Here is an 18,799-nt window from a genome sequence, read left to right as displayed (position 1 = left end):
CCATGGGGGTCGCCAGACATGAGTGCAGGGGCTGGAGGAGGAACCGTTAGAGGCAACAAAGTGGAGACGGTGAGAGAGATAGAAATCGAACCAGGCAAGGGCAGGTCCGTGAAGATTAAGTAAAGAGGAGAGTTGGTGTATAAGGATGGAGTGGTCGACAGTGTCAAAGGCGGCAGAGAGGTCGAGGAGGACAAGGAGGCAGAGGGAGCCCTGATCACAGATGTTCAGAATGTCATTAGTGACTTTGACCAGGGCTGTTTCCGTGCTATGGGAAGCGTGGAAGCCGGATTGGAGTGGTTCACAGAGGGAATGGCGAGAGAGAAAGGAGCGGAGCTGGGATGTGACAACTCATTCCAGGACCTTGGAGAGGAATGGAAGGTTAGAGATGGGGCGGTAGTTGGAGAGGAGGAATGGATCCAGGGAAGATTTTTTCAAGATGGGGGTGATGACGACTGTTTTTAGGGGGGTGGGAACTGAACCGGTGGACAGGGAGAGGTTGATGATGTCGGACAGGTGGAGTTGGGAGATGAGGAGAGAGGTGCGGATGGGATTGAGGAAGCAGGTTTGAGTTTGTGGACAGTCGTGGTGAGGGAGGAGGGAGAGATAGGATTGAAGGAGTATAGGGGGGGATGGGTGTGGGGTGGGTCATGAGGGAGAGGTGATATGGAGGTGGCTGTGGACGGGCTGAGGTGGCTGAATGTATCCCCTTGATTTTAGATTCGAGGAAGTCCTGGATGAGAGCTAACTTTCTTCAGTTGAACGTCAACAAGACCGAGGCTCTCCTGATTGGCTCCCGTCAGCGTCTCCTCACCTCAGGTGCTGACAGCATCACCATCCATGGTTGCACACTCCACCTTACTAAGCCAGTCCGCAACCTTGAGGTCTTGTTTGACCCTCAACTATCCTTTCTACCCCACATCTGCCATGACCCACTCTGCCTTCCCTCACCTCCGCAATGTCGGCCGGGTCTGCCACTGTCTCACACCACATGCTGCCCAAACCCTCATACAGCTTTCATTACATCGAGGCTTGACTATGCAAACTCATTGTTTGTCAGCCTCCCCAACTCCTCACTCCACAGGCTGCGGATCATCCAGAACTCTCTCCTGCACTAGGCTCCATGACCCTATCACCCCCATCATCGCCCAACTCCACTGGCTTCCCATCACACAGAGGATACAGTTTAAGATACTGGTCCTCACCTTCACGTGAAAGGCACTATACAAATGTAATTTTGTTGTTGTTGCAATTAGCTGCTGAGCTCAATACTCCTCTTTATTTTGATAATCTTCTGTTTCTTATATTAAAAAAGGACAAATATTGGTGGCACTATAAAAATAAAGTAATAATTATAATAATCCTTGGATTTGATATAGAGCCTTATCACGTCATCAAGATGTCTCAAAGCTCTTCACAGAATACTGTAAAGTGAATTGACTGTATATTTTGTGGGCAAAACATGACAGCCAATTGCACCCAGTAGTGTCCCACAAACATTGAGTTACCAATTTATTATTATTGTTTTTTTGAAGGAATTATTACCCCCGGAAAATCAGGGTCTTGTCTACTTGTTCAGATGAAGGTGGATATTAAAGATTTCCTTTTTGGTCAGCTAGACATCTGACATGTGGAAACCCATCACCATACTTGAGTCTCCAAATCAAACTATTGACAGTTCCACATATGGCTTCTGGTTGTGTTGTCTGGAGGATGCACTCTACCTCCAGAAGAATGCACCCCACATCTAATTCAGGAGAGTTTAGCCTGATATTGCATTACAGTGCTAGGGAAGTACTGCCTTGCCAAAGGCACCATCCTTCAGATGAAGTGCAAAACAGAGGACTTTAAAGATTCTGTAGCACTGTTCAAATATTCATCAACTCCTGTGCAAAAAAATTATTTTGAGATAACAAGTGACTAAAATTAGATTGGTCACCTAGCCAATAAATGAAACAACGTTATTCCTTTTGTATCCTTCTGAAAAGTCAAATCGATTCTGAAAGAATAGTCCAAACTGTGCTCGGTGGTTGCAGCTTCTGAGCAAACAAAACAGTTGTAAATTACCAGAAGCACAAATGAAAAATGTGATTTTATTTAGAAACTGCAGTGAAGAAATCTCATATTTTCAAGATAGATAGCTTGTGCCAGTTTGAGAGTTTACTACAATGTTACACACCTCAGGATTTAACCCCTCCTGCAATCATCTCAGCACTGAGCATAATAAAATCAGTCATTGACTTCATGGGTATTTGTGGGACATTGCTGTATGCAGATTGCTGCTGCATTTGTTTAGAAAATACACAGTCATATTTTATAGTAATTCCCATAACAACAACAACAACAACAACAAGATTCCATTTATTGAGCGCCTTTCACGTCGGGAGGACGTCCCATAGGCGCTGTACAGTTGGGTCAGGACCCGAGCAAGGGGGAAATGGTCAGGGTGAGGGGAGGGAAGGGAGGGAGAGAGCGAGGAGGGGGTAGAGAGTCGAGAGGGGAGCTGAAGGCACGGTCGAAGAGAAAGGTCTTGAGACCGGCCTTGAAGGAGGAAAGGGAGGAGGCAAGGCGAAGGCACTGGGGGATAGAGTTCCAGAGCCTAGGGGCTGAGAGGCTGAAGGCCTGGCCACCGATAGTAGGGCGGTTGGGGCGGGGGATGTGGAGCAGACCGGAGCCGGAGGAATGGAGGGTACGGGCGGGTAGGTAGGGGGATCGTAGGTCGGAGAGGTAGGAGGGAGCAAGGCCGTGAATGGCCTTGTAGGTGAGGGTGAGGATCTTGAATTCGATCCTCTAGGGGATGGGGAGCCAGTGGAGGCGAGCGAGGGTGGGAGTGATAAAATAAAATGCTTTGACACGTCGCAGCAAAGCAAAACAACCAAGTTGCATTTATAAGGTGCCCTTCACGTCAGGAGGATGTTGCAAGACGCTGGACAATCAAAGTTTGCACCCGAGCTGGGGGTTGGAATTCTGAAGGCGTGAAGCAAAGGGGGAGATGAGGGTGTGAGGATGCTGAGGTGAGGTCAAAAATAACAATTCGATCCTCTGGGAGGTGGGGATTTAGTGGAGCCAGGCAGTTGTTGAGGATGATAGCCTTGAGGAGCCTGATACGGAAGAGGACATGAGTTGCAGAGATCTGAATAGCTTGTGAACGGAAGAGTTGGGAAGACAAGAATTAGTGATTACGTAGATATAAGTATAGATGAGGGTCTTGGAGGCTGAGGGGGAGCTGAGCTGATCACTTCGCTCCCCCTCCTCTGCCCAATGCTGGCAGACACTATTAACCAGTCTCTCTCCTCAGGATTCGTCCCAATCACCCTCAAAATTGCAGTCATCACTCCCCTCCTTAAAAATCGACCCTCGATCCCTCCAACCTCGGCTACTACCGCCCTATCTCAAACCTGCCCTTCCTTGCCAAAGCTCTGGAACACATTGTTGCCAACCAGCTTCATGCACACCTCTCCCTCCACACCCTACTCAAACCGCTCCAGTCCAGTTTCCACCCTGCCCATAGTACAGAGACAGGACTCATGGAGGTCACAAACGATATCCTCTCTACCTGTGACCAGGGCTCCCTCCGCCTCCTCTTCCTCCTGGACCTCTCCACCACGTTCAACACAGTTGATCACGCCATCCTCCTTCACCGCTGGTCCTCCATCATCCACCTCAGTGGGACCGCACTCGCTTGGCTCGAGTCTTACCTTACAAACCGCCAGCACTACAATTCTTCCTACTTCCACCCAGTCACCTGCGAGGTACCCCAAGGATGTATGTGGATGACACTCAACTCAACCTCCAGCTGTGACCCCCAGTCCCCTGATGTTCTGTCAGCTTGTCTGTCGGCCATCAGGAGCTGGATGAGCACACATTTCCTGCAGCTAAACATTAACAAGATGGAAGTCATACTCTTTGGCTCCCATTGACATGTTCTGTCCCACGGTTCAGATCTCCTCAACCTCCCCACCTGTCCTTAAAACTCTGAATCCTTGCTCAACTTAGATGTCATGTTCAATCCCCTTTATCATTCCTCCCCCACATCCAGTTGCTGACCAGCACCGCTTTCTTCCTCTTCCTCTTGGGACATCTTTAGATACTGTTGGACATTGTGAGATACTGGATCCCATGGGCTGTTTGGGTTTGTGGCTAAACAATTAGCCATTTAGCCAAAGGATTATTAGTGTGTTGGTAGGGAAGGTCGAAATCAGCCTGCCCTGATTCATCTTCTGCAGTTGTAAGAATGAAACTTGTAACTGATTAATAACTATCTTACTGATTAATAAATTAACCTTTGATTTGTCCATTGCCTATGTACTATCTTATCTCAGATTCATACCACATAAAAACCCAGTTTAAAAAGGTTTAAAGTCTTATCATGGGTTTAAGAAGGTTGCAGAGGTAGGGTGGGGCAAGACCATGGAAGGATTTAAAAGCGAGGATGAGGATCTTGAATTCAATCATCTGGGGCTAGGGAGCCAGTGAAGCCAGGAGAGGATGGGAGTAATACATTCTTGGAGTCTAGCGTAGGAGGACTTGAGTTGCAGAGTTCTGAATGGAGAGAAGAGCTGGAAAGTCCAGTGAGCACTGCAGTCTAACCTGGACATGATGAAGGCACGGTTAAGAATCTTAGCAGCCTGAGGGGAAAGATAGGGGCGGAGGCAAGCAATGTTGTAATTTAATAGGGGAAGATCATGTATGACAAATCTTCTTGAGTTCTTTCAGAAGGTTAGACATAAAATACATACCAATTAATTAAATATCCTTATGATATAGTTTATTTAGACTTTTATAAAACTTTTGACAAAATTCCACAAATAAGATTTCTAATTAAACTAAAATCACAGGATTCTAGGGTAGAACAAGGAATATTAGGAAGCAAAGAGCCTTTGTAATGACAACAACAACTTGGATTTATATAGCGCCCTCCACGCCGGACGGTATCTCAGAGCGCTTCACAGTAACGAGTGTAATGCTCGACTGGGGGAACCACATGAGTGGAATCATGCAAAAATCAATTGGATTTGTAGTATTTAATAATGTGTTAACATCACAAATTCCTATTGTCTTTAGACATATTGGTTTGATACCAAAACCAGCTACAAAATCTATTTGATATACAAAAATAGGAAGTCAAAGATGATGCATCAAAATATTTGCAAATTTTTTTTCATTTTGTTAAGCTATTAGGCGGCACATGCCAACTGACATTTCACACTAGTATATTTAAAGTATCAGATGTCACTCAGAAATTGCATGATTGGTGGGGTAATAATAATAAAATCCTCTCATTTGTTATTGTGTCTTTTACATAGGGAGGATATCCCACAGGATACATTGTGAATTGTAAAGACTATGCATTTTGTAGGCCAATGCGGCAGCCAATTACTGCCGTGCAGTGAATGAGCGATTATATTTGGGGGCATTGTTGGCCAGGACACCTCTTTTTTGAATAGTGCAATGGAATTTTAACATCCACTTGACATTCTTGGCCAGCATACCAGGAGAAACCCTTTTTTTCGATTAGTGCCATGGTATCTTTTAATGTCTGCCTAGACAAGGTTCCATCTGAACCAGGCAGACTGGATCTCAGTTAATACTGCGACCACTACTAATAATAATCCTTGCATTTGATATGGTGCCTTATCATGTCTTCAAGACAACTCAAAGCACTTCACAGAATATACTGTGATATAGAATATACTGTGAAGTGAATTGACTGTATATTTTGTGGGCGAAACGCAGCAGCCCATTGCGAACAGCAATATTCCAGAAACAGTTGTGGATTGAAATGACCATTGTTATAGAATTACTATCCTTGGAAAAATGATCCGCCAATTGACTAACAACCAGGTTCCTACTTACTGCTAGGTAAACAGAGGCATGTGGAGTAAAGAAACTTGCCGAAGGTTTCGCCCTGCCGAGAATCAAACCAGGTCTCTCGCTTGCTTGCAAGGTGAGTGCTCTAACCACTGAGCACCACTGTACACACATATCTTCCTTTTTCCAAGTCAAATTCCTAAGGCTAGGTGATCTTTCTTGTACAAGTCACATGCTGTAGTTTGTAGTTTTATTTTCTTGATCAGTGTGATTCAGATTTACATTGGTTGATGGTTTTACCAAGTGAGCCAGCAAATAGGGGAGGGAGGGAGGAATTCAATTTGTACAGAGCATTTTTTTTGTGTAATGATATGAATCTCTTTAATTTGTCTGTAGCGCTCCTGTGGATTCCAATGCAGAACGTGTAAGGTATCTATTGCCGGTGGCAGAATGTATTCAATTTTACCGGTATCATCCAAATGTCATCTGTGGAATGTAACTGGATAGGATCAAATTGTGTGGGTTCAACTGATAGATAATATCTTGCTGTTTTGCTAACTTACCTTGTGAGGATGAAGTAGATATTTGACAGAGCTTTACCTTTGCCTGTTTCTACAATTCCCTCAAGATCTTAAAAGACATGGGACAGAGCCTCTTGTGAGGGAAATTAATGTATGTAAAATCTGTGGAAGAAACAGGCTTGATGGTCAAAATTGCAACACCTTATCTAGCTGCTCGGGAAAGCATAAGGGAAAAGTACAGACTACCAGAGCCAGTGAATTTCATTCTATCCGGGGCATGTCTGTATATTTTCTCTTTCCATTGTTGGTTAGTCTGTGACAAGGGACATGTTTTGTGCTGTTTGTAAAAAGGAGTGTCTGGACAGGTCAAATACCTTTTTCATGTTCCATATTTTCTTATGTTCTCAGATCAGGTACCCTTTGTTATCATAATAGTCCTTTCATATCATTGACAATACCATTTCATACAACTCCTTATCACGCCATCGAAACATCTCAACCTGCTTTGCAGGATTTACTGGAAAGTATAGTGATTGTATATTTGGAAGTGAACATGGCAGCCAATTTGCACATTGCGATGTCCCAAAAACAACCATAAAATCAATAATCAATTTTATTTGGGTAATTGTTGACCAGAACACCAGAAGAAACTTCATTCTCTTTTTGAATAATAATAATAATAATCCTTGCATTTGATATAGCGCTTTTCACGTCTTCAAGACGTCTCAAAGCTCTTCACAGAATATAGTGTAAAGTGAATTGATTGTACATTTGTGGGCAAAATTGGTACAGCAGTGTCCCACAAACAGTCGTGGATTGAGTGAATAAACTATTAATTTTCTTTTCTTTTCTTGAGGAATTATTATCAGGCATGTGTTTTTTTTCTTCCAAGAATCGAACCCAGGTCTCTCGCTGATCTCAATGAAAAACATTTGGATATGTCTTAGTAATCCTGTATTTTTAATATTTAGATGTAAATAGCAATATTTGGCTAACAAATGCAATTGTGTATGTGTCAGTCTAGCTCAGTTCATAGCACTTGTGCCTCCAAATAAGAAAGTTGTGGGTTGAAGCATCACACCAGCAATTTGGAGCTTATATTCTAGACTGACATTCTAAGTGCTGAGGGTATGCTGCGTTGTATATATATATTTATGTATATATAGTGCCAAGAGGTCTTCAAAAGCCACCTGAAGAGGCAATAGGAACTTAGTTTAATGCTTCATGCAAATGACAATCCCTTCAATGAAGTCCTGTAGCTTAGTGGTTAGATCACTTACCTTGCAAGTGAGAGATGTGAGTTTGATTCTCGGCAGAGTGAAACGTTGGGCAAGTTTCCTTACTCCACACACATCTGTTTAACTAGCAGTAAGTAGGAATTCTGTCCATCTGCAACAGGACTCCCTCTGCCTCCTCATTCTCCTTGACCTCTCTGCGCCTTCGAAACCATTGACCGCTCCTCATCCTCATCCACCACCTCAACATTCACTGGTTGAATGGTTCATATCGTACCTCTCATACCGCCTCCACTTTATCTCCACAAATGGTTTCTCCTCTAGCCCCTGCACTGTCTCGTGCAGCATTCCTCAGGGCTCTGTCCTTGGTCCCCTCCTCTTCAACATCTATATGCTTCCTCTTGGTGACATCATCCACAGACATGGGGTCAACTTCCACATGTATTCAGATGACACCCAACTGTACCTCTCTCCCTCCACCCTTGACTCCAGAACCACTGCTGTGCTGACAGAATGTCTGTCAGACATTAAGTCCACCTGAGAGCTAACTTTCTTCAGTTGAATGTCAGCAAGACCGAGGCTCTCCTGATTTGCTCCTGTCAGCGCCTCCACAGCTCAGGAGCTGACAGCATCACCATCACACTCCACCTTACTAAGCCAGTCTGGAACCTTGGCATCTTGTTTGACCCTCAACTATCTTTTCTACCCCACATCCGTGCCATGACCTGCTTTGGCTTCCCCCCCAATCCACAACATTATCCGGCTCCACCACTGTCTCACACCGCAGTCCGCCGAAACCCTCATACATGCATTCATAACATCAAGGCTTGACTATTCAGACTCCTTGCTTGTCGGCCTCCCCAACTCCTCCCTCTATAGGCTGCAGATCATCCAGAACTCTGCAACCCGTGTCCTCGCCCGCACCAGGCTCCGTGACCCTATCACCCCCATCCTCACCCGACTCCACTGGCTTCCCATCACACAGAGGATACAGTTCAAGATCCTGGTCCTCACCTTCAAAACCCTCCATAGCCTTGCTCCTACCTACCTCTGCGACCTCCTAAGCCCTTACTATACTGCCGACTCCCTCCGCTCAGCGGGCTCAGACCTGCTTTATGCCTCCCGCCACGCCCACCGCATCATTGATGGTAGGCCTTCTGCCACACTGTCCCCACCCTCTGGAACTCCATCCCTGCCTCTCCCTTGCCTCCTTCAAGACCCATCTCAAGACCGTTCTCTTTGACCATGCCTTCGATCACCCTGCTTCCACCCACTGCCCTCCACCCTCCCCAATCCCGACCCTTAGTTCGAGTCCAAAACACTGACTGTCCAGTGCCTTGGGACTGCCTCCTGATGTTGAACAGCACTATACAAATGTAATTTTGTTGTTGTTGTTGTTGAACTCACAACCTTCTAACTCAGAGTCAAGAGTACTACCGACTAACCATAGGCTGATACCACCTTTTACGTTNAAAAAAATGTTGTGACATGCTTTGAGACCTTAAGACATATACAAGTGTTATTATTTATCATTCTTTGCGTTCCATTTAGCAAATTTGTTAATGTAGGCTAAGCGCTAGCCTGTTCAGTTTGGTAAGTTTAGTGAATTTACTTCTGATTTATAATATAAATACAACAGGCATTTTAAAAGTATAATTTGATTTGACATTTACAAAGAGGTCTATTATGTGATTTGTGTAAAACCCGTGTTAAAAATAATTCAGCATTTATGTAAGAGTACACAGGGAGAAATTACTAATACTTACTAAAAGTGGCAGATAGTTTAGACATAGCAATGAATTTGCTACGTGGAGAATAACAATTCTCACTCCCCAAACTCCCACTCATCAGCCCCTTTGTATTTTTGGGGGTCAGATCCATGACTGATACATGAAGAAACCCATCATTATGCTTAAGAGTATCCAAAAATTTCCTGAGTCAAATTGTTGGAATGGAATGAGCACTAATTCCCTGGAGGAACACATTCTGCTTACCTAATTTCGGAAAGTATTTGGGGCAGGTTAATAAGAGGCAAGGATTGGGGACCCCAGAGTGTGTGTTGGGGTACTACTGGAGTCTAACCAGCAAACTGCATAGTTTGCCCCTTTCTATTTGACTCCACTTTTAGTTATTCCGTGGGAAGGCTCGCCACAATAATACTCACTCCCCACACTTTAAAACTCCGGATTGCCTATGGTTAAAGCTCATAGCAATACCTGGTATCTCATCAAATTGTCCGAATTCCACCCAGCACAAAGGATTCAGTGTACATTGCTGAGTGCAGTGACATCACCCATTTTGTGGCACATTCTGTGAAACTCTGACCAGGAGCAAAGCCACCACAATTGAGATTGTGCAAAACAAGTTGCTCAGCTGAGCTATTCACAAGTCATTCCAACAGTTCGGAGATCAACATGTATGGGTAAACCAGCTTTTTCTGTTTACAGTGCTATCAGGAGATTCAACACTGATAAACCACACAAGAATCTATCTATCTTTCCTGTAGGCCACTTTTTAGAGATATTATATGGCAGAGGAGCTCTTGTAAACAGATTCCTTTGGTGCACCAAATAGTGACTCAGGAATGCACAGCATTCTCAGTTGCACAAGAATAATGACAAGAAAAAAACCAAGGCTTTTAAATGGACAGGCTCGACTAGAATTTGCAGACATTATTCTGTCAGTGGAGTAAAGTGAGCCATTCAGGTTATATTTTCAGGTGTCTGGTTAACTGTGAGGAGCTCTGCACTTGGCTAAACAAAAGAATCCATTCAGGGCCACTGCAAGTCTGGACAGAAATTTAATACCAGGTTATCTTGTTTGTTATATCGACAATAATAAGGCTCTGCAACTGTTCACAGTGCAGGCTGGAGTCCATCCAAGTCAAATTATTCAGTTGAAAACAACCCAATTCATAACAACCCACCAAATGCAACCACTCACATTCCACGCTCTTAAAGTGGCAATGCCTAGTTCACGTTTTGCTAAGGATTTTACGGTGCTGTTTACATTGAAAAATGGGTCCAAGTCACATATATACACAAACACCGAAGGAAACAGACAGCTTTTATTTTCAATCCCAGCACCCCTCCTCCACCTCCCCTTCCCCCATTTCTCCCTCTCTTCCCCCTTGTTCTTCCCTCTCCTTTTCCCTTTCCATCCTCCTTATCCTCTCCCCACTCCGCTTTCTGTCCTCCTTTCTCTTTCCCTCTCCCCTTTCCATCTCCCCCTCCTACTCACCCCCAGCTCCCTCCCATTTTCTCTCTCCTCCCTCTCCCCCTTTTCCCTCTCCCTTTTCCCCTCCCCCTGCCCTCCACTCCATACCACAAGGAGCTGTCCAGGACTGTTGCTGTGGAAACCAGATGCTCGGCTTCAATGTTTGGCTTTAATGCTGCTGTCTCCTGCCTTCTGTGTGTAATTGTAATTCATTGGACTTACGTTTAGTGTTATGTCGGTACTTGATTTTCTGTTTCACTTATGTGCAAACTCTGAGCCCTGCGTCCTCCTCAACAGCCACTGAGAAACAGAAAGAGGATGAAAATAATTGTTCTTAACCCTTTGTGTACTGGAAGGACCTTGAGGGGAGGGAAATCCCTGATTGTCTGGGCAGCTGTTTTTTATGCATGTAACACTCACTTGCCTGTGTGGGTGGGAGGGTTGGGGTCACATACAGTATTATTGGGGTGGGAATCAATGATAATTATCACATTGCCAAACACTGCGAACCATAACTAGTCAATAATTATCACTCTCCACACTCCGCATCCCCACTTAGGCAGCCTGGTTATTGTTATTGCTGCACTCCCAGAGCACAGCATTTGGCTGCTGTTTCTCAAGATACAGCCTTAGCTGGAGCTCCATCCTCCTTTCAGCTTGTTTCCCCCCCCACTTTGTACATTCAAGGTCCATCTCAAGACCTACCTCTTCAACTGCGCTTTCAGTTTTCTTTCTCCTCCCAACACCCCTCCAGCACTAACCCCCCCCCAACTCCCTCCCCACCACGGCTGCCAACACCATTAAGTGCCTTGGGATGTCCTCCCAATATGAAAGACGCTATATAAATGCAAATGTATACAGCATTGTTATCTCGATGGCACAATCCCTGCTACAAAGCAACAGAAATTGTAAGATCCCTAGAAGTTGACCATGCTGCACTGATGGTTACCAACAAGAGTCCCTGCAAACAACTCCAAGCCTGCATTATTAAATACTGCTTCAGACTATTGTTTTCCGCTCCATATCACCTTATAACTGGCTTTTAAGAGAGCCTGAAGAGATTTTGTTTAGAATAATAATGCTTGCATTTTATATAGTGCCTTTTGCTTTGGTGGGGGAATGTCTCAAAGTGTTTCACAAGATTCACTGTAAAGAGCAGTGACTGTGTATCTTGTATGCCCACGGGGCAGCCAATTTTGAGTACAGCAATGTCCAATAAACAGCTGTGAAATGAATGACTATGTTTATTTTGAGATTGCTGGCCATGACATTAGGAGAAACATCATTATCTTGTCAAGTAGTGTCATGCGATCTTTAACATCCACCTGAAAAGGTAGATAGGACCCTGGTTTAATTTCTCATTGGAAGATTGCCATCTCAGTCCAACCCAGCCCTCGGCACTGTGTTGACGTCTCAAACCATACTGTGAATTTGAAAGTCTGGCAAGATTGTGAGAAGTCTGTGAACTCTAATGGAATGCTGTGATCAAGGGTCATGGGAGAATATTTTAGACAGTGAATTGTCACTTCAGCACTGGAGAAAATCCCAGAGTATTTTTGTCATATGTTGTGGGATTTGTGCAGTTAATAACATAATTGTTGCATTTAATATAGCTCCTATAAACATCAAAATATCTTCACAAGAAAATGCTGTCTGTCTGGTGTAGTCACTGCATTTGTAAGCAAAAGTGGCAGACATCTTATACACACACAGCATGGTCCCAGAAAGAGAATGTTTAATTTATCTGGAATAGTGTTGGCCAGTATACTGGGAGAAACCCCTCTTTTCTGAGAAACTCCTCCAAAGAGCCGGCACAGGCTCATGGATGGGCCAAATGGCCTCCTTCTGTGCTGTAAGATTCTATGAAACTTCAAAAGCTAAAATTGAATTGAACTCCAGATGTTGTAAAATCTATATAAACGGAGTAAATCTCGACCCAGATGGAATTTATTTACCTAGTAGTAAGTAAGAATCTGTTTGTTAGTCGATTGTCAGATCGCTCTCCATGGGTAATAATCCCACCCCAAAAAAATTGGTGACCCAATCCACGACTCTTTGTGGGACACTGCTGTGCGCAATTGGCTGCCGTGTTTTGCCCATAAAATATACAGTCAACTCACTTTACAGTATATTCTGTGAAACACTTTGAGATGTCTCAAAGATGTGATAAGAAACTATATCAAATGCAATGATTATTGTTATAGTGTTTCCTTACTACGGCCAATTTACATACAGCAATGTACCACAAACAGCCAAGAAGTAACTAAACTAAAGAAACTGATCATCGTGGGCTTTTTAGAACTGCCAGAAAAAAAAATATCCCCTGAAACAATTTGTCTTTGTGTCATTAGTTTAGGAATAGCTTAGTCAGAAGAAAGAAATTTGATATTCATAACTTATGAGTAGTCCAGCCTACCTCATTTGTGCAGATGTTTATTTAAACACAATATTGGGATTGAAATGCCCTCTATATAGCCCCAGCGCCTCCGCACCTCAGTCGTTGGCAGCATCAGGCTCCATGGCTGCACACTCAACCTCACTAAACCAGTCAGAAACCTGAATATCTTGTTTGACCCTGAACTGTCCTTTCTCCTCCACATCCGCGCCATGACGGGCACTGCCTACCGCCACCTCCGCAACATTGCCAGACTCCGCCACTGCCTCACCCCTCAGGCTGCCAAAACCCTCACCCACGCATTCGTCATTCAAGACTTGATTACGGGAACTCCCTCCTCATCGGCCTTTCCAACTCTTCCCTTCACAAGCTGCAGATCATCCAAAACTCTGCAGCTCGTGTACTCGCACGCACCAGGCTCTGTGACCCCATCACTTCCACCCTCACCCGACTCCACTGGCTCCCCATCCCCCAGAGGATCGAGTTCAAGATCCTCGTCCTCACCTTGAAGGCCATCCATGGCCTTGCCCCCTCCTTCCTCACTGACCTGCTGACTCCCTACCAACCTGCCCGTTCCCTCCATTCATCGGGCTCCGGTCTCCTCCATGTCTCCCGCCCGACCCGCCCTACCATTGGTGGCCGGGTTTTCAGCCTCTCTGCCCCCACACTCTGGATCTCCATCTCATGGTCCCTTCGCCTCGCTTCCTCCCTTGCATCCTTCAAGGCCGGTCTCAAGACCCTTCTCTTTGACCGTGCCTTTGGTCTCCCTCCCATCTCTCTGCCTTCCCTCACCCCTACCCCACCCCTCCCCCATGCTTGGGCCCAAACTCCTAACCGTTCAGCGCTTTGGGACATCCTCCCGACATGAAAGGCGTTCTATAAATGTAATTTTGTTCTTCTTGTTGTTGTACATGTGGGCAAAAGTGTTGCGTTTAAAAGAGAATGCTGACTGGCATTCACTATGCAGAGCAGAATGCCCCAACCTCCTAACAGACTTATCTCCCTCTGATCCAGCCTGTCAGCTTTTACTGCACATTTTACAGAGATAATTCTGAACATCAATTGAGGTATTTCAGGTTTGTATTTGTGCAATATAACAGGTCATCAAGCAAGCACTTCAATAATAATATTCCTTAAATTTGATATAGGGCCTTTCACGTCAGGAGAATGTGTTGGAGCGCTTCACGGGATATATTGTATTATACTGTGTATTTTGTAGGCCAACGGAACAGCCAATTTGCACACATCAATGTCCCGTGTACAGCCATGAAGTGAATAATCTACATTTATTTTGGGACGTGGGGAGTGATTGTTGTTTCAGAGTAACTCACTTATACTTTCATCAACCTGAACCGGCAGACAGGACTTTGGTTTAATGTCTCATCCGAAGGACGACCCATCCAATGGAGCATAGTATTGGAGTATCAGCCTAGACGCTGAGCTCGAAGGCCTGACATGGAGTTGAACCCACAACCTTCGGACTCAAAAGTGAAAGTGCCACCAACTGAGCCAGGCTGACACACATGACTTGTGCCATGGCAGTTTCAATGCAAATGGACATATCCCGGGCATTCCTTTCAGGTATAAACACTTTGCTATCTTTTGAATGTTTTGTGTGGTATTGCTCGCGATAAATTAGGAACAAAGAGAGTTTACAATGGCTGTTGGTTGAAATCCAAAAAGTCAGTGCCAATTAACTTCTTGAGAAAGATTTTCACATTATGTAGGGATGAGTTCCAGAGTGTAGCGGCATAGTCTGGGCCCTCGCCTTCCAAGCGAGAGGACCTGGGTTCGATTCCCGGGCAGGGCGAAATAATTTGGCAAATTTCCTTACTACACACGTCTTTGTTTAAGTAGCAGTAAGTAGGAACCCAGTTGTTCGTCAATTGCAAATCGCTTTTCGGGGGAAATAATCCCTTCAAAAAAAAATAATAATAGTTTGGTCACTCAATCCACGACTGCCCACAAAATATACAGTCAATTCACTTTACATTACATTCAGTGAAGCACTTTGAGACATCTCGAAGATGTGATAAGGCACTACATCAAACGCAAGGATTATTATTATAGTGTCTAAAGACACATGGTGGGAAGGAGGGGGGAGGTATGTGTAGCAAGTCTGAGTTTGTCGAGTGGAAGGGCCAAACAGGAGAGTGTATAAATCCCTTTACATCTTAGGACCTCTCTCAATCCTTCTGATCTTCTTGTATGTTACTCATCTGTTTCTACCCTCTACACTCAGCTAATATGAGCTTGCTGTATGTCCGCCCACCCCCTGCGCTCTACCATCAATGACCAAACCTTCAGTCACTATACCACTAACCTATGGAACTTTTTATCTCTCACAAACAGCCATGAAGTGAATGACAATTTTATTTGTGCGATTGTTAAGTAGGACACCAGGAGAAACTCCCTTCTCTTTTTGAATAGTGCCCTGCGATCCTTAATGTTTACTTGAACAGGCAGCTCAGTTTATCACCGCATCTGATAATGCAGCACATCCCCAACACTGCATTAATAATAATCCCTGCATTTGATGAGGGGAGAGAGAGATTAGGAGAGAGAGATTGGGAGAAAGAGATTTGGAGAAAGGGGGAGAGAAAGGGGGGAGTGAGAGAAGGGTGATAAAGGGAGGGGGAGAGAGGGTGAGGGGATGGGCAGAAAGAGATTGGGGGAGAAAAATTGGGAAAGAAAGTGGGAGAGAGAGAGGGAGAGAGAGGAGTGAGAGAGAAAGGTGAGAGGGAGAGTGGGGAGAGAGGGGAGTGAGAGAGGGGTGAGAGAGAGGGGGAGAAAGTTGGGGTGAGAGAGAGTGAGAGCAGAGAGAGGGTGAGCGAGGGGCAGAGAGAGAGCAGGAAGAGAGAGAGGGAGAGAGTGGGGAGAGGGGAAAGAGAAAGGGGAGAGGGAGGTGGGAGAGGAGGGGGGAGAGAAAAATTGGGAGAGAGAGAGATTGGGAGAGGTAGTGGAGAGAGAGGGGAGGGAGAGAGATATGGCGGAGAGAGAGAAGGTGGGGAGAGAGGGGGCAGAGAGAGGAGGGAGAGAGAGGGGGGAGAGAGATTGGGGAGAGTGGGGGTAGCAAAAGAGGGTGAAAGGGGCTGAAGAGATGAGAGAGGGAGGTTGAGAGCAGGGGGAGGATGAGACCAGGCGGAGAGAGAGAGAGGGCGGGGAGAGAGAGAGGGAGAAGCGAGCAAGGAAAAAAGAGAGGGGAGAGAGATGGTGGAGAGAGAGGGGGCAGAGAGAGGGGGAAGAGAGAATAAGGAGAGAAAGAGGGGGGAGAGAGAATTTGGGAGAGAGAGAGGGCAGGGTGAGAGAAAGAAGGAAAAGAGAGGGAGGGGAAAGAGAGAGGGGAGAAAGATATTGGAAGAGAGAGGCAGAGAGAGAGGGGCGGAGAGATGGGAGAGAGAGGGGGGGAAGAGAGAGTGGGGAGAGGGTGGATAGAGAAGTGGGAGAGAGAGATTGGGAGAGAGAGGGGTCAGATAGAGTGGGGAGAGAGAGATTAGGAGTGAGGGATTGGGAGAGAGGGGGGGAGAGAAAAATTGGGGAGAGAAGATGCGGGAGAGAGAGATTGGGAGGGAGAGATGGGGGAGAAAGACGGGGAAGTGAGAAGGGGGAGAGGAAGGGTTAGAGGATGGATAGAGAAGCGGGAGAGAGATTAGGAGAGAGTAAGAGAGATTGGGAGAAAGAGAGCGGGGAGAGAAAGATTGGGAGTGAAAGATTGGGAGAAAGAGAGCGGGGAGAGAAAGATTGGGAGTGAAAGATTGGGAGAAAGAGAGCGGGGAGAGAAAGATTGGGAGTGAAAGATTGGGATAGAGAAGGGGCAGAGAGAGAGGGGGAGAGAGAAGCAAGAGAGATTGGGAGATAGATTTGGAGAGAGGTTGAGCGAGAGGGGTGGGAGAGAGGGGGAGAAAGAGAGGAAGGGTGAGAGAGTGGGGGAGAGAGGAGGCGGGAGAGAGAGCGCGGGGGAGAGAAGGGAGAAGGAGAGGCCGGTGAAGTGGGGGTGGGGGAGGGTGGGGGAAGAGAGGGGAGCTGGAGGGTGAGAGAGGGGGAAGAGAGAGAGGGCCGGGAGTGAGATGGAGGGGTGAGAGAGAATGGGGAGAGAGGGGAGAGAGAGAGAAGGGTGGAGATAGAGAAGGGTGAAAGAAAGGTGAGAGAGAGTGTGGAGAGAGAGAGGAGAGAGAGTGGGGGAGAGAGAACATTTGGAAGAAGTGGGGGAGGGAGTTGGAGAGAGGGGGAGGGTGTAAGAGGGGTGGAGAGAGGGAGGAGAGAGATGGGGGAGAGAGTGTGGGGGTGGGGTACAAATTACTCTCTCTCACTCCCCTTATCACACCCTCTCACACTCTCTCTACCCTCTCACACTCCACCTGCCCCCTCTCAATCACTTTCTCCCCCTCTCCTCTCTTCCTTCCTCTCCTTTTCTCTCTCACACATACTCAGTCCCACACACAATGTTTCTCAATCACCCTCTCTCAATCTTCCCACTCTCTGTTTCTTTTTCTCCTCCTCACATTCACTCCCTCCCACCTCACCCTCTCTCACTCTCTCTGCCTCTCACATTCCCCCATCACCCTTTCTCAGCTCTCCCTCTCGCAATCACTCTCAGTCTCTCACTCCTCTCTTTCATCTCTTCCTCCCCACCTCTCTCCTTCCTCCTCTCTCCCTGTCTCCCCCCTCTCCCCCCTCCCTCCTCTCTCTCCCCCCCTCTCTCTCTCTCTCTCTCTCCCCCCTCTCTCCCAGCCCCCACTTTCTCCCTCTGCTCTCTCTCCCCCTTTCTCTCTCCCCTCTCTCTCGCCCCCTCCTCTCTCCCCGCCACTCTCTCCCCGCCACTCTCTCGCCCCTCCTCTCTCTACCCCACTCTCTCTACCCCAAGAGATGGTGTTTGCCTTCCTGACAGACTGCAGTAAAGGCTCTGCGAGCTGGGTCCTCCCAACCGCCGGCCCCTGCTGCTGCACTCGGAGACATTCACCAGGAGGGAGGGAAGGAGTGAAAGTTGGAATGGTGGAAATAGTCTCGGGCCGCAAAAAATCACCCGCCGGGCCACGTGCCCCACGTGCTGCCTGTTGGACCATGTTGATTTAGAATAGAGAACCTTAGAAATTTATGGCACAGAAGAAGGCTATTTAGCTCATTGTGTCTGTGCCAGATTTCTGTGGCTCTGACCGCCAATATTTCTGAACTAACACAATTCAAAATGGTGAACTCAGTTTATCAATTTATATTAATTCTTACATTTGGTTAGCATCTTTCAAATCAGCAGGATGTTTCAAAACACTTCACAGGATATACTATAAAGTCTAGTGACTCTATTTTATAGGTGAACATGGCAACCACTTGCACACAGCAGTGCCACACAAACTGCCATGAAGTGAATTGATGCAATTCATTAGGGGGATTGTTGGCTAGGAAGCCAGGAGAATTCCTTTATTTTTTCAAATAATGCCATAGAATCTTTATAAGATCCACCTGAATACGCAGGTGGGACCTCGGTTTAATGTTACGTCTGAACGGCAGCACCTCCAATAATGTATCACAGCCCCAGCACTGAATTAGCCTATTTGAGTTCCTAGTGCCAGGGGTGGGTCTTGAACCCACCGCCTTCTGACTCAGAGGCAAGAGTACAATCAACTAAG

General features: G+C 46.1%; 1 long non-coding RNA gene across 1 annotated transcript in view; it reads right to left on the bottom strand.

Moving 5' to 3' along the window:
- Positions 1–11,077, bottom strand: part of LOC103178634 — a 54,471-nt gene extending 43,394 nt beyond the window's left edge. Inside the window, exon 1 of the long non-coding RNA XR_487876.1 lies at positions 11,003–11,077. This is a non-coding gene — a long non-coding RNA (uncharacterized LOC103178634). The remainder of the gene's footprint in view (positions 1–11,002) is intronic.
- Positions 11,078–18,799: the final 7,722 nt, after the last annotated feature.

Source organism: Callorhinchus milii, unplaced genomic scaffold, assembly GCF_018977255.1.
Source record: "Callorhinchus milii isolate IMCB2004 unplaced genomic scaffold, IMCB_Cmil_1.0 Scaffold2, whole genome shotgun sequence".
Classification (NCBI taxonomy): Eukaryota; Metazoa; Chordata; class Chondrichthyes; order Chimaeriformes; family Callorhinchidae; genus Callorhinchus; species Callorhinchus milii.
The sequence above is the reverse complement of the archived record's forward strand: the minus strand, read 5'-3'. Positions and strand labels throughout refer to the sequence as shown.